Genomic DNA, 16,630 nt, shown 5'->3' on the forward strand with positions numbered 1-16,630 from the left:
AGTGGAATGTTTCCTCTTCTAACATGATTGTTGAGACTACAGTGTACAACTGAGTTGTGTAATACAGTTAAAACTTTGCATCTCCATTAATGAAGTCATAGACACATATTTCTCAAGGCCTGGTGAGTGGAATGAGTAATAACAAAGGTAAATGCTGCTTTGTTGACAATGTCAGATTTCAGAGGCCTCTTTCAACCACATATAGTTGTAGACAAGAAATCTCAAATAAAGAACCTTCATCTCACCTTCTTTTGGAAGATAAATGAGCAATAATGATAGAGAAGGTTCAAATACAACCTTGTTTGGAGCTGAAGTGGAGGGAATCCCAGTCAAGTAGTCAGAAAACCAGCTCTCTGGACTCAGTTGTGCTAAAAGTTGAGAGGTAGGGAGATTGCAAATTAGTGCAGCCACTATGGAAAACATTATAGAGATTCCTAAAAAAAAAACCCAAAATATAATTACCATACAACCCAGCAATTCCACTTATAGCAATTTATCTGAAGAAAACAAAAACACTAATTTGAAAAGATATGTGTACCCCTGTGTTCATTGCAGCATTATTTACAATAGCCAAGATATGGAAGCAACCTAGGTGTCCATCAACAGATACTTGGATAAAGAAGAGGTATTGCATATATGCAATGAAAGATTACTCAGCCATAAAAATGAATGCAATTTTACCATTTCAACCTGGATGAACCTAGAGGATATTACATTAAGTGAAATAAGTCAGACAGAGAAAGAAAAATACCATGTGATTTCACTTATAAGTGGAATCTAAAAAACAAAACAAACAACAAACAAAATAGAAAAAAACTCATAGATACAAAGAACAAATTGATAGTTGTCAAAAGGGAGAGGGTAGGGTAGGAAAGGGGAAAGGGATTAAGAATTAAAATTTTCCAGTTATAAGTCACAGGGATATAATGTTCCTCATAGAGCATAAAGTCAATTATATCACAATAACTATATATGGTGGCAGACGGTTACTAGGCTAATTGTGGTGATCACATTGTAAGATATATAAATATTCAATCACTGACATGTATGTTGTGTCATACACCTGAAACAAATATGATGTGCTATGTCAATTACAATTAAAATAAGTTTTAAAATAAAATAAAAGCACACGTTAGATCAACATGCACCTAAATTCTGTGGAACCTGTGTTTCTATTGAATGGAGAAAAGAGAGGAATTAAAGTTCAATTTTTCTTCACATTTCGTGTGTCATGAGTCTCTTTAAATCACAACCACAATATGAGGATGTAATAATACAATCTTTACCTTATTATTCAGTCACTGAAGCTTAGAGTATCTAAATAACATAAAATAAAACTTGCACCCAAGATCAGGGAATTCAAGGACCCACATAGATGATCTATAAAAGACTTCAGGTTAAGAGTCTCTGAATTAAAACATATAATCTTTCTACCTGTGTGTTCTTTTTCTAAAATAAAGGGCACATGTTTTATTTGGGTCACACACAAAACTATGGCCTGATGTGGCCCATTTTCTTTTAATAGAAAATAGAGAATACATAACAATGAATATATAACACCACTACCCAGTGAGGTAATAGCACACTAGCATCTTTGCAAATAATGCTAAAGTTTTTAACTAATAAAAGTGAATTCACTTTGTTCTGATGACACCCAGAAAAGCTGCTGCCAATAAGTACTGAATTTGCCCACAGGCCAGTGTCTTCCTAAATGCAAACTAGATTGGATGATTTTGTCAGGGGCCATGAACTTGTACCATTCAAGTTCTCCCCTGTAGAGAGCACAACTTTTCAAAATTCAAATCAATATCAGTCAAATGTTAGAATAAATACATTTTCAGACATCAAGTTCTCCAAAGATGTTGTTTCTAAGCACTACTTTTTTTTATGAGATTGCTGGAAGTTGTCTTCCATCAAAGTAAGTAATAAAACTAAAACGATCAAGTCATAAAATTCAACAAGTATGAGCTGAAATACCAGAGGAGATCTCTGAATGATGGCAAAAATAAGTCCCAGGACCACTGCTAAGTGGGATGAGATGTGTGGAAAACAGGATCAAAAGTTATTTTGCTGAGCTGTTGGACGATATAGGAAATCTTAACCAGGAAAAGGAAAAGACAGAATAAATACATGGCAAAAACAAAAGTTTGCACAAGAAATGCATTTAGCAGGAAACATTTACAAGTACAAAATAATGAAAACCTTGATTGTGCTTAACCATAAAGTTATTCTGCAAAGTTTCAGGAAGAACAAATATGTCTTTGTGTAAAGAGGGGTGTGAGAAGGAAAAATCCTCATGTTCTACAGTTAATGGATAACATCTAAAACATAAAATGCAAAGAAATAGTAGTATAAATATACTGTTAAAATATATATAGGGCCCTGGCCGGTTGGCTCAGTGGTAGAGCGTCGGCCTGGCGTGCAGAGGTCCCGGGTTTGATTCCCGGCCAGGGCACACAGGAGAAGCGCCCATTTGCTTCTCCACTCCTCCCCTTCTCCTTCCTCTCTGTCTCTCTCTTCCCCTCCCGCAGCCAAGGCTCCATTGGAGCAAAGATGGCCAGGGCGCTGGGGATGGCTCTGTGGTCTCTGCCTCAGGCGCTAGAGTGGCTCTCTGGTCATGACATAGCGATGCCCCGGATGGGCAGAGCGTCGCCCCCTGGTGGGCAGAGCGTCGCCCCCTGGTGGGCGTGCCGGGTGGATCGGGGTCGGGCGCATGTGGGAGTCTGTCGGACTGTCTGTCTGACTGTCTCTCCCCATTTCCAGCTTCAGAAAAATAAAAAAAAAATAAAAAAATAAAAAATATATATATAGGTAATTACTGTAAATAATAGCTATAATAGTTGAAAATGATTATATCTGGAGAAGGAAAATGAGAGTGGTAGGTTAAGGCAAACATGATAATTTATTTATCTTTTAAAATTACATACAATAAATACTTTGATAAATGTAAAAATTAAACTTTAGCAAGTTAATGAAAAAGAATATAAAGTAGACAGCAGTCATATCTGCTTCATTCTAGAAGTTAAGGGCTGTCACTACTCTTCTCTTCAGATACTGAGGTGCCACACCTCTACCTAAGGACATCTTCACATAACTTGTTTAAAGACCCCATGGTACATTCCCGACAGTATTGTAACTGCATCATGGTCTTTCATTATTTGTCATTATTTATGATTAAGAAGTAACATGAAAGCTTTTGGGGAAAGAATAATTATGTGTCAAGTAATCATTTTGAACAAAATATTCAGTGCAATATTACTGCAGTATTGTTGAATCAAGAGTAGCTGTGCGAAGGCCTACTTTTTTCCTCTCAAGTTCAATGTGGTCAGTGCTCTCCAAAGCCATCACTCTTACACTGCTATGTTGCCTAGTCAGCATTTCACAGAATTTCTGAATTTATGCACTCCAAACTAAAAACAGACTTGCATACCAATCAGGAAATCTTGACTGAAGATACAGTGAGGATGGGGGTCTCCACCGTGCATCTGGCTGGTAGAAGGAAATGTTGCTACTATCTGCCCAAGGTTGATGACAACACAGAGGGGCCAACATTTGCTCCTTGCATCTTAGCAGTGTGACAGATTATTTCCACCTCAGAAAAGATAATGAGGAGCAAGTCTTCAGAATGAGTCTCTTAGTAAGAAAATAGTTTTTATCCATTCTGTCAATCCAGAGGCTACGATAGATACTGGACTTGGAATGAAATAAATGAAACCAGAGTAACAACTAAATAAACAAACAAACAAAACAGAAGCAACTCATAAACACAGAAAACAGTGATGGTTGCCAGATGGCAGGGGGTTGGAGAATGGGTAAAAAAAGTGAAGAGATTGAGAAGTCCAGATTGATAGTTCCAAAATAGTCACAGGGATGTAACATACAACATAGGAAATATAGTCAATAATATTGTGATAACTATGTATGATGCCAGGTAAGAACTGCAATATCAGAGGGAGCACTTTGTAAAGTATATGATTGTCTAACTATTGTGCTGTATACCTGAGACCAATATAAAATAATACTGAATATAAACTGTAATTTTAAAAAATTAATAAAAAGAAACAAGAGTAACAGACTTTATTTTAGAAGAATCATTTAGGTTTCTCTAACCACAGATCTAAACCATCACGACAAACATCTCATAACTTCACACCTTTGAACACTCAAGAAACAAAAGAAGACAATGCATGTGGTTTACTTGCATTGTTACTAGGAAAACAGCCCTAAGTACAAATCCTATTAAAATGCATGAGTTTCCAGATCAATTTTCTCTAGTCTACAATGTGTGTTTATACACATATTTCACTGTTGAAAGGAATTTTTAAAGATAGCCGACCAGTCATCTAAAGCACATTTCCCACTCTATCCCTGCCAGTTATGTAACACCCTAGAGATAACGATCTCACTTCTTCCAAAAGCAACCCTATTCTATTCACCACTGAGAGTTAAGAAGTCTATCTTTGATCTATGGCTCAATACCTTCCACCCAATAAGTCTTTTATTTTCTTTGGAGTCATAAAAACAAAAAACACATCTATTCTCTCTTCTACATTATAGCCCTGAAAATATTTGATGACAGCCTTCATTGCTCCCATCACAAGTTAACTTTTTCCCTCCACTTTCCCTCCCACAATCCCCACAGTCATTTTTTCAGCCTTTTCTTATCGACCATGGCTATAAATCCCTTCACTGATCATAGCACTGTGAATAGTAATGTTCCATGAGGTTTTGAGCAGGGCCATTTAAGTCAGAAAAATCAGGTTTTTAATCTTACATCTGCCTTATATGTACATGATCTTGAGGAAGTAAAGTCTGTCTCTAAGCTTTAGTCTTCTAATCTACAAAAAAATGTAATAACAATACTTACCTTTTATTGATATAATGTGTATATAGAATGAGGTGTCTGAGACATAGTAGACATTAAGAAAATGTTACATTGCTGCTCTGGTAGTCTAGTGTGTATGTATTATGGTTCGTCTATTTTCTGTAAAAGGATATGCCCAAGTTTGAACATACTGTTCCGAGCATGATCTGACAAGCACCAAAACAGTTTCACAATCTCAGACCACTGGCCAGAGCTTACATGATTGGCAGGTCTCTGTTACTTATTTACTCACCCCTCCATCTTACAAAAGGTATTAATTTCAACTGAGACCATAAAGCCGCGTCATTCTCTACAACTATCCCCATCTGCCACTGGGCAAGATTCTGAATAAAGGAACTGGTAGAGTATGCTTTGTACTCCAAAGCATCTCTCCCTAGCAAAAGAGGAAAACAGCAGTGTGCTCTCCTTGCCAGGAAGGTAGAAGGAAAGAGGAGTAATAAAAACAGTCAGATCCTCCTTTCTGATCCATTTCTGGCATTTAGGATGCATCCAGATCCAAAACAACCCTGAAAATAAATCTTTTGATATCCAAGATGGAGCAGTTACAGATTAGACATCAATGCTAATGACAATTAGACCCTATGTTTATTTGGATGTCAGTATTTGAGTGTCAGAATAAATCTGTTTAAGAAAGAACTCCTGAAAATCTTTGGAAAAACCCATTTAAATTAAATTTAGTTCATTAAAAAATATGTGTCAATAACAAATAACAACAGGTGACCAAATAATCAAATGAAAAACACATTCATGGGTTCTGATGGCATTCTAAGGAAATGGCCTCTCAGGAAAAGAAATTCAGGAGTTCTCTGAATTTTGGAAGAAACCACAATAAAAGGTAGCCTAGCTACAAGCACCTGTTTGGTTAGGATAAATATCACTGATATATAAACTGTGTGAATTGAATACACTGATTTTTTTTATAGAATTAAGACTACTCAATTTTTAAATATAATAGGGTTTTGGAAAAAACAAGAAAAATATAAAACACAAACAGGCAGAAAGAACATGAAAAATATTCCATAAAAACAGCTAGAGATATTTACTAAAAATTCTAGGTGTATAACCCTTTTTCTACACCATTTTCAAAAGGATTATTTTTAAAAATTGTATTTTATAAGGCTAGTCACCATCAATAAAGAACAAAAATAGCAAAAAATTGTCTCTGGAATCTAGTAGCCAGAACACTAAACATGGATTCCTGTACGTTTCTACTTAATTTCTCTTGATAATTACATCATGCCAATGATTCAGAAAAAAAAAAAAAAATTCCAGATGTTTCCAGACAGAATTATAATTAATACAGCTTTGTATAAATTAGGCAAACCATTTCTTGCCCTTTGTGTTTAAACAGAAGAGTCATAATGTCAACCTGAAAATAAAATTCTGATTATTAAGTAGTGGACAGGTTCTGGAGAAAGAAAAGAAATATGTCCAGTGAAACCAGTTTTTTGCAAAGGACACTTTCTGGTAAATTAAAAATTTTAAAGTGATGAAAACAGAGATGTATACTCAATGACATATATAATTTAAAAATAATGGAAATAAAATATTAGCAGAAAAGGTAATATTATAAAGTCAAGAAAAAGCTGAATATAATTAAAGGGACCTTTAAAGTTAGATTTAAAGCAAGTAGAATCAAGGAAGGTAAAATATCCTTGTTATATTCATAGATGTTGGAATAAAGAGAGAATTTTTTCTTTTGCTCTTATAGTCCCCAAGGAACAGGAGGAGGATTTTTACATTAGAAAGTGTAGGGATCACTCAAGTCCCTTTCAATTTGAGCAGAAGGGATCCTAGAGATAATTTGCTTTTCAGTAGATTGTTAGAGTTTTGGGTAAATATCACCAGACATATAATTTCAAATGCAGAAAAGTTATCGGATTTTTCATAACTAAGAAGCAACTTTTTGTGGGGGTAATATATTTAATACCAAAAAATTGGAAACCTTGTATTAGGAATATGAATATATGTACCCATAATATGACATACATATGCAAAGAATTACATTGCTGTCTATACCTGAAAATAAAAACCTTAAATTCAGAAGGTCAGTGTTAAGGAGCGTAACCTTTAAGCATTTCAATAGCAATCTTTTTCTTTTTTCCCAAACATATGAAATCACAGATTGCTTAAACACCTATCATTGATTTTATTTTTCAGAATGTTAGCTTAAATATAAAGACATTTTGAACACATTCTGAGTTGCATCCAGAAAGATAAGCCAATTTTTTTTTGCTCAAAAATACAGCAATGATTTCTGTATTAGTTAATGTGCCGTGATCACTCTCTTACAGTGTCCCTAGGATTAAATGACAAGCAAGTATCAAATTTGTGAAAGATACCAAGATAAAGGTAAAGATAGTTAATTAATGTTATGGGGAAACAATTTACAATGTTTAAACAATATAAGCTAATATAACTATGACGTCCCAAAACAGTTTTAAACTCATTATTTCTTACAGTTTTCAGGGTATAAAGGTAAAATGGTATCCACAGTCTTTTTTCATCAACCAAATAAAAAACTTCAAAATGAATAATTTAAAAATTAAACGTATGTGTTTGTGTAGGTATGTGTATGAACACACCCACAGAGCTTTTCGGACATTAGTTTATTTGTTTTGTTCTTTTGTAGAGGATGTTAGGCCGCAGGATTTTCCCTAAGGAAATGTGTCTTTAACTGGCAATGTATGCCTGTCTCTAGAAACTACCAGATCTGCCTTAGCTGCCCCGCCCCCCCCCCCCCCCCCCAGGCACTGCTGTAATGTAAACTAAGGCACATTCAGACTGAAGTAAGTTTATAGAAGTAACTGCATGTGGAACTTGAAGAGCTAGGGGCAGTGTTGTGTAATGAATGTAATATTTTTAAAATCAGTGATTTTTCCACTTTATCTTTCTAAGTACATTGCCTAAAGTTGGTTTCATTGCTGGGTGGGGAAGAAAGTGTGGCTAGTGATTAGAAATGCCAAGAGAAAGAATGTTCAGACCAAGATTAAGCAGCAAGATCCAGATACTGTGTTGAGAGATGATTTTCTAAATAATTTCATTCCAACCTTCTTTGACAAGTCAGTCCTCAGCCCCACAGGAGGGAGTCCCCACAATCTTTCTAAAGCTCAGAGAAGATAACTTGTCTTATATTAAGTCTTGGTTACAATCAAGAGGGAAAATAAGACATAAGAGAAGTAAAGGAAAGATACTCCCCTTTCAGTCCCAGTGGTGATGTAAAAAAAAGCAGGGGAAAATGAAACAGAGAAATGGCCTACTGTGGATCTTGGTATTTCTCTCCTTGGGGATTTGTCCTATATAGGAAGAACAGCTTCACAGCCTTGAGGGTAAACAGATCAGAAACAAGCTATTATTTTCACTTCCTGTAACAATTCAGGTAAGAGCTTACCTGTTCCAACATCTATCTGGTGTGAGGCCCCTTCAACTCTCTAGAAAAGTGTAGACAAGTGCAGATAGAAGGGTTTGAGAATTAGCCCTTCGTGAATTACACTTGGTGCTCAGATGACACATACAGAACTTGTTTAGAGTCTGAGCTGAGGGGAGGGAGGCTTATCACAAAGGACTCTATAAAAAGAGTTATAAAGCAGACCCCCAAAGTCAAGGCCTGGTGCAGTAAACATAAAATTAAATTAATATAAAATGTAAAAAGGAAACTAAGAGTGAGTTAGGTATAACCAGTTATGCTTTTTTGAGATAAATTCATATGTTTCAACTGCATGCCAATACCATGTGTGAATTAATGTGATTAACTATATTTCACGTAAAGGCCCACTATGTAAAGCCCGATTACCAAGGCGTAATGGGTTTACTCCCTTTTTTGATAACTTCATCTGTCAACCTTATCAAGCTCATGTGTGACTTATGTTAGAAGTGTGATAATGTAACCCTATGATGTGACGAGAGGCCCAATCAGAGAGAAGTAGCTGGGGTGAGGACCACGACAGTCGCCTGAGACTCCAACACAGACTTCATGTCGCCCACCAAGACCCCTTGGCAACTGCCATGAAGCACTCTGCCTCTCCAAGCAAGTTCATTCGTGGCCCCACTGAAATGAGGACCTAGACTTAGCCAGCTACTCGTCTTAACCATGAGTGAATTAAAGTCTATGTTATTAGCTTGCTATGAGTGTCTTTGCCTATTCCATTGACTCCAAATTACTTTAATTTCCGTCGTGAAATATTAGAAACGAACCCAGCTAGAATAAAAATAATATTTTATCATGGCAAGGCCAAATGCAATTTCCTACCAGACCTGAGAGAGTGCTATAGCTCTAACAAGAGCCCAGGTGATGCCGCCCCAACGACATCTCCAAGGCTATAGGATCCCAACCCAAAATGAGAGTTACACTGGCCACAAACTTTAACTGCGTATGACAGCAGGCAGGCAACACCAGGCCAACAAGGATCATCTAATTTGAGGAGCCTGATCATTTCCACAGGATCACATTAGTCCCCATACACCTTAGGAAACACAGCAGAGAGCAAGGGAAGCTACTGAACAACTGGACATTTTTATCCAAGACAGACTATTTTCTAAATGGACTATTTAATTACTAGATCCAATTAAGCTTTAAACCACATATAACATTTATATCTTTTTGTTGTTATTGTTCATTAGTAAATAGAGATTTTGAAGGAAGGCCAATTAATTATGGGTATAATAAAGATATCATATTTTATTGTACATTGTAATTGCAAGATGAATTACCGTATATTTGTGAATGTGCTACCTCTGATTCTGCCCACTCAAAAATACCTTAATTCAAATAATTAGCAAGTTGCATCCCTCCCATGGCTCACTGCACTGTGCTTTTCAGGGTACAACCTAAGGATTGCTGGAAAGAGCAAACCCATACACTTCAGAAAGAACCATATGGTTACCTCGGGTGTGTATCTATATAAACTCTACAAAGATTTAATTTCAGGTTCTCATGCTTCGTTCTATCCTCCAGAAGAAGCAGGGAAAACCCTTCACTGCAGCTCTTGTGCTTGTCTCCATTCCAGTCCAGTCCTTCTTTTTCACGTTTCCAGAGCTTCTCTTCTGCATGCCCCAGGTTCTCTTGTCTCCTGTCTTAGATGTTGCTTTCTTTTTATCAGGGCGGGCCTTTTGTTATTGTCTCTGCTAACACACTTGCTCAAGGTCCACACAGGTGCATTTGATTTTATGAATCTCTACAGAGGTTGTCTGCCTCAAATACTCACTACTGCACTCTGTATTCCTGCTTTATAATCCTGGGCTTTCCTTCTGCCATCCTGAAGTTCTCACTCTAGCAATAGTGCTCTCTGTCCTACTCTCAGCATGGGGGAGGTTTTCAAGACACTGAGAATGGCTCTTCCCCAAAAAAGTTCAGCACGAAGATGCTTTGGAAGTTTCTATGCAACATCATCATATATCTCACCCTAAACACCCGATGGTATGTAGGCTTTTCCATGAAAGGGAGCGGAGATACGGCAACCTTCCTGCACACTTTCCCCTGGGTTCATGACTACAATTACATTACCTTTTTGATAGCAGTAATTTTGCATTTATTACTTGCTACTTTGGATGAATTGTTTGTGTTTTTAGTATTTATTATTACACTTCTTCTGAATGTCTTAAAATTTGGTAGTTACATGACTACACTGCCTTTTGTCGCAGTCCAGCCACGACGAGTCTATTACAGGGTCTTCGAACGGGAAAAGGTATGGATTTTAAATAAATGATAGGGACTTAAAGATATATATATCTATATATCTTTATACACACACACACACACACACACACACACACACACACACACACACACGGGTTCAGGAGGACACCACAGCAAACAGTCTCTACTGTTCCTTAGCCGTAACGTGACTGCTCCCAGAAACACATCCACTTTTATTCATAGCAAAAATGTGGTCCATCAGCAATTCAATTAAGTTTCCAAGGCAACTCAAAGACAACCCCCACCATACCATCCAAATCTACTTTACACTAATAAGAAACTAGCTTCCAGCCTCCTCCGGAGAACATGGGTGAGACAAATGAGAATCAGGTGTAGCTCTTTGTTAACTAGGCAAATGAGGTGGGATTGGGCCCAGCACCTCTGTCCAGATTGCAATAATACCCTGTTTATCTATTCAGTCCCCAACAGCCTTTAGTTAGTTAAATTAAGAGTTCAGAATTTAAAGAACTTATATTTAATGAGATTGCAGAAGAAGTTTACCTGGGGACATTTCACAGCCTAATAATTAATATTTTTATTCTACTGAGAAATCAAATAACAATATCTCTTTAATGTAGTCAGATTTTCATTAAAAATTAAAAGGAGCAGCATCTTTTCTTATATAAACACATTTTAAAACACCAAGACTTCAGTGGTGAAGAGGAAAATAAATATATTATTTCTCTGATGTGGGCGCTGAAACCAACAAACAGCACATTATGGAGATCAAAAATAACTGCCTATATTTTCTTGTCTCATGTCCTGGATGTTGCTTCCTTCTTCACGGTCCTTGGTGGCGAGCCTATTCACAGCCTAGAGGTGACCAAAAATTTGGAAACAGGGACAGAATAGAGTGGGAAGTGCAGCAACAGAGAAGGAAGAGAAGTAAGAGAAAGTGTAGGTTCTTGGTCTTCTGTGGCAGCCCCGCTCTGGACTCCCAAGGCGCTGTCAGGAAATCAGAACCACTTTCAAAAACTGCACAGCTAAGGAAGATAGGCCTGTTCAACAACCATAATGTAGGTGATTTAGGAACATAATCCCTCAGAACAGGAAAAGCTGACTGTTAGAGTGCATCGTCTTTCTGCTGTATTAGTTCAAGTCGGCTGATTCAAGAATCTATGCCTCATTAGAAGAATGTAAACACGATCAAACAAAATTTACATAAAATGTTTTATTCAGCTGAGTTTCCCCTGAAATTCAAATTGACTGGATAAAACAAAAACAGTGGAAGACTGCTAACAAAGTCAAATTTCTTTAAGACCTCTGGATATTTCAGCCATAATTTTGCAGTAGGGCTGTCAGCTAAAACAAGGGAACTTTTGCTTGTATTCCATCAAAATTGTGCCATTATCTAGAACAGAGATATTCTGTGACCTAAGACTTCAAAAAGATTATTCCAAGAAATTTGAAGAATTGCTTGAATTATCATTTAGAAATAATTTGTTATTAATGTAGAAGTAAAAGAATTTTTTCTGCAAGAGAAGAGGAATGCTACAGATAGTTTTTGTCCATCAAGATGCCACGCAACACTAGCCTCCTTTATGGGTCTGAAAGCACAGCTGCCATTGAGACAACTGAGGGCCTTGGATGCGCAATATCAAACTGTGCTGTGAGCACTGTGTGCCACTGATGTTTGCATCCATTACTCACTAATAAGGTATTTGTTAATGTGCCCTTTTAACTTAGTGGAGGTTTCGAGCAACATCACAACTGTAAATATCAATACATAATTTTCAATAGAAGACCACGTACTGGGACCATTTATTCCAAACAAGTTAATCACATACAGTCCTGGACCAATAAGACTTCGGTACTGAAGGGAAAGGTCAGAGTCAAAGACAGCAAAGGGGAGGAGGGGGCAGCATAGCATAGCTACTCTGTGCAAATTTTCCTCATTGTTCTGTGCTATGTGGCTTAACGTAAGGCTGAACCATCCACTTTTCTCCATAAATCTAGTGCAAATGGCTGCTTGGAAAGAATGAGTAGCAAGGCCATTGCACATTTAAAAGAAGACCTAAAAGATCTTCCTAATGATTTAATAAATGCTTGACTAGAAACAGGAAAAAAAAGACTTTAAGGGAAGAGATGAAATACACACTTATCATCCTTCAGCAAATTAGTTCTCTGAGGGAAATGTCCATTTTATCTTCCAAAAACTGCTTAGTTAAATATAAACTTACTACAAAGTCAACCTGAGTATCGATTACGAAAATGAGTGTGCTAACTACACTCTAGGAAGAAATATGACCCATGTCTACCTCTTCTGGATGTGATGTGAGCTCTAAGTTTCAGGAATCTGCCTTCCACATCTAGTACACTGTGCTCTGTCTCTAGAGGTATTCAAAAATCTCTCTGACGTGAGTGAATAAACGAAAGCTGCATGGCTTAAAGTGACAATGCGTGCTATTTATGACTGCTTAGCAAGAGCGACAGCAGATACTGTGCTGGCCAGATAGTCATGTTTTTTGGAAATCCGCCTTCATTCACTTTTAGTAGCCCTACAGAGGCCTCAAGAAATTATTGAACCATAACTCAACTCCTGCGCTTCCAGATGACCTACATTTTAAACTTTAGACCAGTAAACCAATTCACAAATTGGACTGGCACAGTTGTTTTTAAAACATGTTCCTGGATGCCGGCTTCCTTGAGAGAAAATGTGCTGTGTGGACTCAGGATTATTGAACTCAGCACTGCGTTTGGAGATCCTTTCACCAAAGGTTAGCATTTGGGAGGAAAATGAGAATGCACATGACCATGTCCTCCCCCCTTCACCTCTCTTCTTCACGTCACTTTCTCAGGGAGGTCTTCCTTCGTGACCCTAGCTGATAGTGCACACCACCTACTCCACCTTCACTGCCTTACCATTTTTCTTTTTCTTTATAACTTCTTAGCATATTATATCCTTTAATTGTGTATAATGTTTATTGTATCTTGCCTGTCTTCCTTGCTAGAATATAAGCTAGTAGTTTTGCTTACCGATACACTGATATGCCTGAAGAATCTACAACAATGCCTCATACACAGTAGGCTCCCAATAAATTGGTTAAAGAACTTAATAAGTCAGTGATTTAAGGAATATTTTTAATATATATATATATATATATATATATATATATATATATCTGCTGATGAGATAGGTAAAGGGCCAGAAGAACTACTGAAGGTTTGACATAGGAAGATTAAAAAAAGTCAACATACCGAGAAAAAAAATATGGGTTATATATGTACATAGAATTATGTTTACACACACAGTTGGAGTTAGGTGAGAATGGGGGTAGCTAATGTAAAAGCTCAGCTATGCACACAATATTTTGGAGGCTTGCAGGTACCAAAGAAAACAATCTATTGTTAGCTGATTGTGCATACATCTGGAGAGAGTACAGCAAAACATAAAGCTTCCCATTGAATTGCTTCTCAGTTTGTTTAGAAAAGGTTTCTAAACCCCAAACTCTTGATACTTTGGGCTCAATGAAAATGTCCTTTACGGAGGCTGTTCTGTAAGTACACCATGGGGTGATGAGCAGCATTCCTGGCTTTACTCACTATTCACCAGGATCACTTAACCCCAAGCTGTAACTACCAAATATGACTCCAGAAATGATCAAATTTCACCCATTACCAAATAAAGGTGGGGCTAAATTGGCTCTCTTGAAAATCACTGGTTTAGAGTCTACCTGGGATGAGCATCTTCCCTCTCTGACTTCTCTCACTTCTTTCCTTCCTTCTGATTCCATGCCTGTATTTTCAACCCTTCTGTCTTTCGCACAACATCCAGATCCATCCTGAGACTCTTCCAGATTGCATTGACCACTATTCCTGCCTTGGTCCTGAAAATCTGGTGCATGATATTTACTGCTCATTGCAGGAGTAAGTATAGGCCAGTCAGATTCTACACAACAGAGCATATATTAAAAAAATGGCAAGAAAGGAAAACAAGTTATCTTTTTAATATTGATTATCTTTTTTTTTTTGCATTTTTTCTGAAGCTGGAAATGGGGAGGCAGTCAGACAGACTCCCGCATGCGCCTGACCAGGATCCACCCGGTATGCCCACCAGGGGCAATGCTCTGCCCATCCGAGGTGTCGCTCTGTTGCAACCAGAGCCATTCTAGCGCCTGAGGCAGAGGCCATGGAGCCATCCCCAGCGCCTGGGCCAACTTTGCTCCAATGGAGCCTTAGCTGCTGGAGGGGAAGAGAGAGACAGAGAGGAAGGAGGGGGGGTGGAGAAGCAGATGGGCGCTTCTCCTGTGTGCCCTGGCCGGGAATCGAACCTGGGACTCCTGCACGCCAGGCTGACACTCTACCACTGAGCCAACTGGCCAGGACTATTGATTATCTTTTATAGCATAATTTCTGAGCATTATTAGACAAAGTTTCTGCCTTTAAATGACCACCCCAAGAAACAGAACAAGAGGAGAAAGAAACAGAGAACCACCTTTGCTGCACGTCTCTGTACCCTCGGAAGTGGGGAAAGGAGTCTCCTGAATGATGAGCACCCCCAAAAAATCCTTTTAATAATAAGCTTAAATCAGATCGACTTTGACTTCTGGCAACTTTAAGAAACTAAAATCTATATCCTCAGCTAGAGATAGGGGAGTAAGATGCTACATCTTACTTGTTCTGATGTTTTCTTCTATTGATAATTCTTAAGAATCAAAATCTTCATCAGGCCTGACCTGTGGTGGCGCAGTGGGATAAAGCATCGACCTGGAACACTGAGGTCGCCGGTTCGAAACCTTGGGCTTGCCTGGTCAAGGCACATATGGGAGTTGATGCTTCCTGCTCCTCCCCCTTCTCTCTCCCTCACTACTCTCTCTCTAAAAAATCAATAAATAAAATATTTTAAAAAAAAAATCTTCATCAGGGTTAGCAGAGGCAAAAGAGTGTTGGGCAAACAAGTGTGTTAGGCTTGCTCGCTTGTACTTTGCCTGATTGGTGCATGAGCACGGGGCAGAATCACTTGTGTATAGTTTAGGTAAGGCTGCAGGTGATTGCCTTCAGGGAAGCAGATTGTAGATTGTGATTGCTTGCTGCTATTGGGAGCAGCCATTGTTTGCTATTGTTTGCCAGAGAAAGGGTTTTACCCCTGGGCCTGTCTGCTCATCAGCCCAGAGAGAGGGAAGTGGTTTTCCCTGCCAGTTTGCTGGTCCAGAGTTGCGACACTCCAATAAACAGAATGGCCCACCATTTTCCAGCTTCGCAGTTTCCCTACCACCTGCCCAAATCCAATGTGAACCAGCACGGCCATGGCCACCGGCCTTACAGAGGGGTACAGAGTTATCAAGAAATAATGCAGCCTTACAATCTTGGTTCTTGCCTAAAAAAAATATTTTAAGTCTGCTTTAGCCTTTAAATAGCTTTGCAAGTCACAGTTCATGACAACACCATCTAGAAAAATTTCACTGTGAGCCTAAGGCACCAGTAGGGAATCAAAACATCCACTATTAATATCATGGTGAATCAGATTGCACCAGGGAGAAATAAACTTTCAAGCAGCAAGTTTGAGATTTTCCAGGAAGCCTGGGTTCAGGGTATCATAGGGATCATTTGATGTGCAAAAACTTAGGAGATCTCTAAACACACACCCACAGTAAATTAAATCAGAGACTCATTTTCCTGAATTCACAGTAAGGATATAAAAAAGCAGAGACAGGAAGCTGGCCTAAATTAAATACTGTTTTTCTCATGCCTTTAAAAATCTTGTACTTCTCCCCCACCCCCTTTTCAACCAGCTTTTCATACCTCCAGACTATTTATTTACAGATTTTTTTGACTTCAAATGTACTATAAGTAAAAAGATCCCAACATCCCTTAGGCTACACTTTCCAGAAGGCCTGATGAAGTTGCTTTCATCTGCAGTCTGCTAGAGAGTGCTTGGCTGAATCTTCACAACTTCTGCTTCCCGACTCCTGTGGTAGAGGGTGCAGGATGAGAAAAAAAGAAAAATCAAAGGTATTTTGACATCAAATTTTAAAGCATCCATTGGGTGCTAAGAAATAAAAAGGGAAAATGTTTATTTATGGGGAACTAAGACAAACTAGACACAGTAA

Source organism: Saccopteryx bilineata, chromosome 5, assembly GCF_036850765.1.
Source record: "Saccopteryx bilineata isolate mSacBil1 chromosome 5, mSacBil1_pri_phased_curated, whole genome shotgun sequence".
In the NCBI taxonomy this organism is placed as follows: Eukaryota; Metazoa; Chordata; class Mammalia; order Chiroptera; family Emballonuridae; genus Saccopteryx; species Saccopteryx bilineata.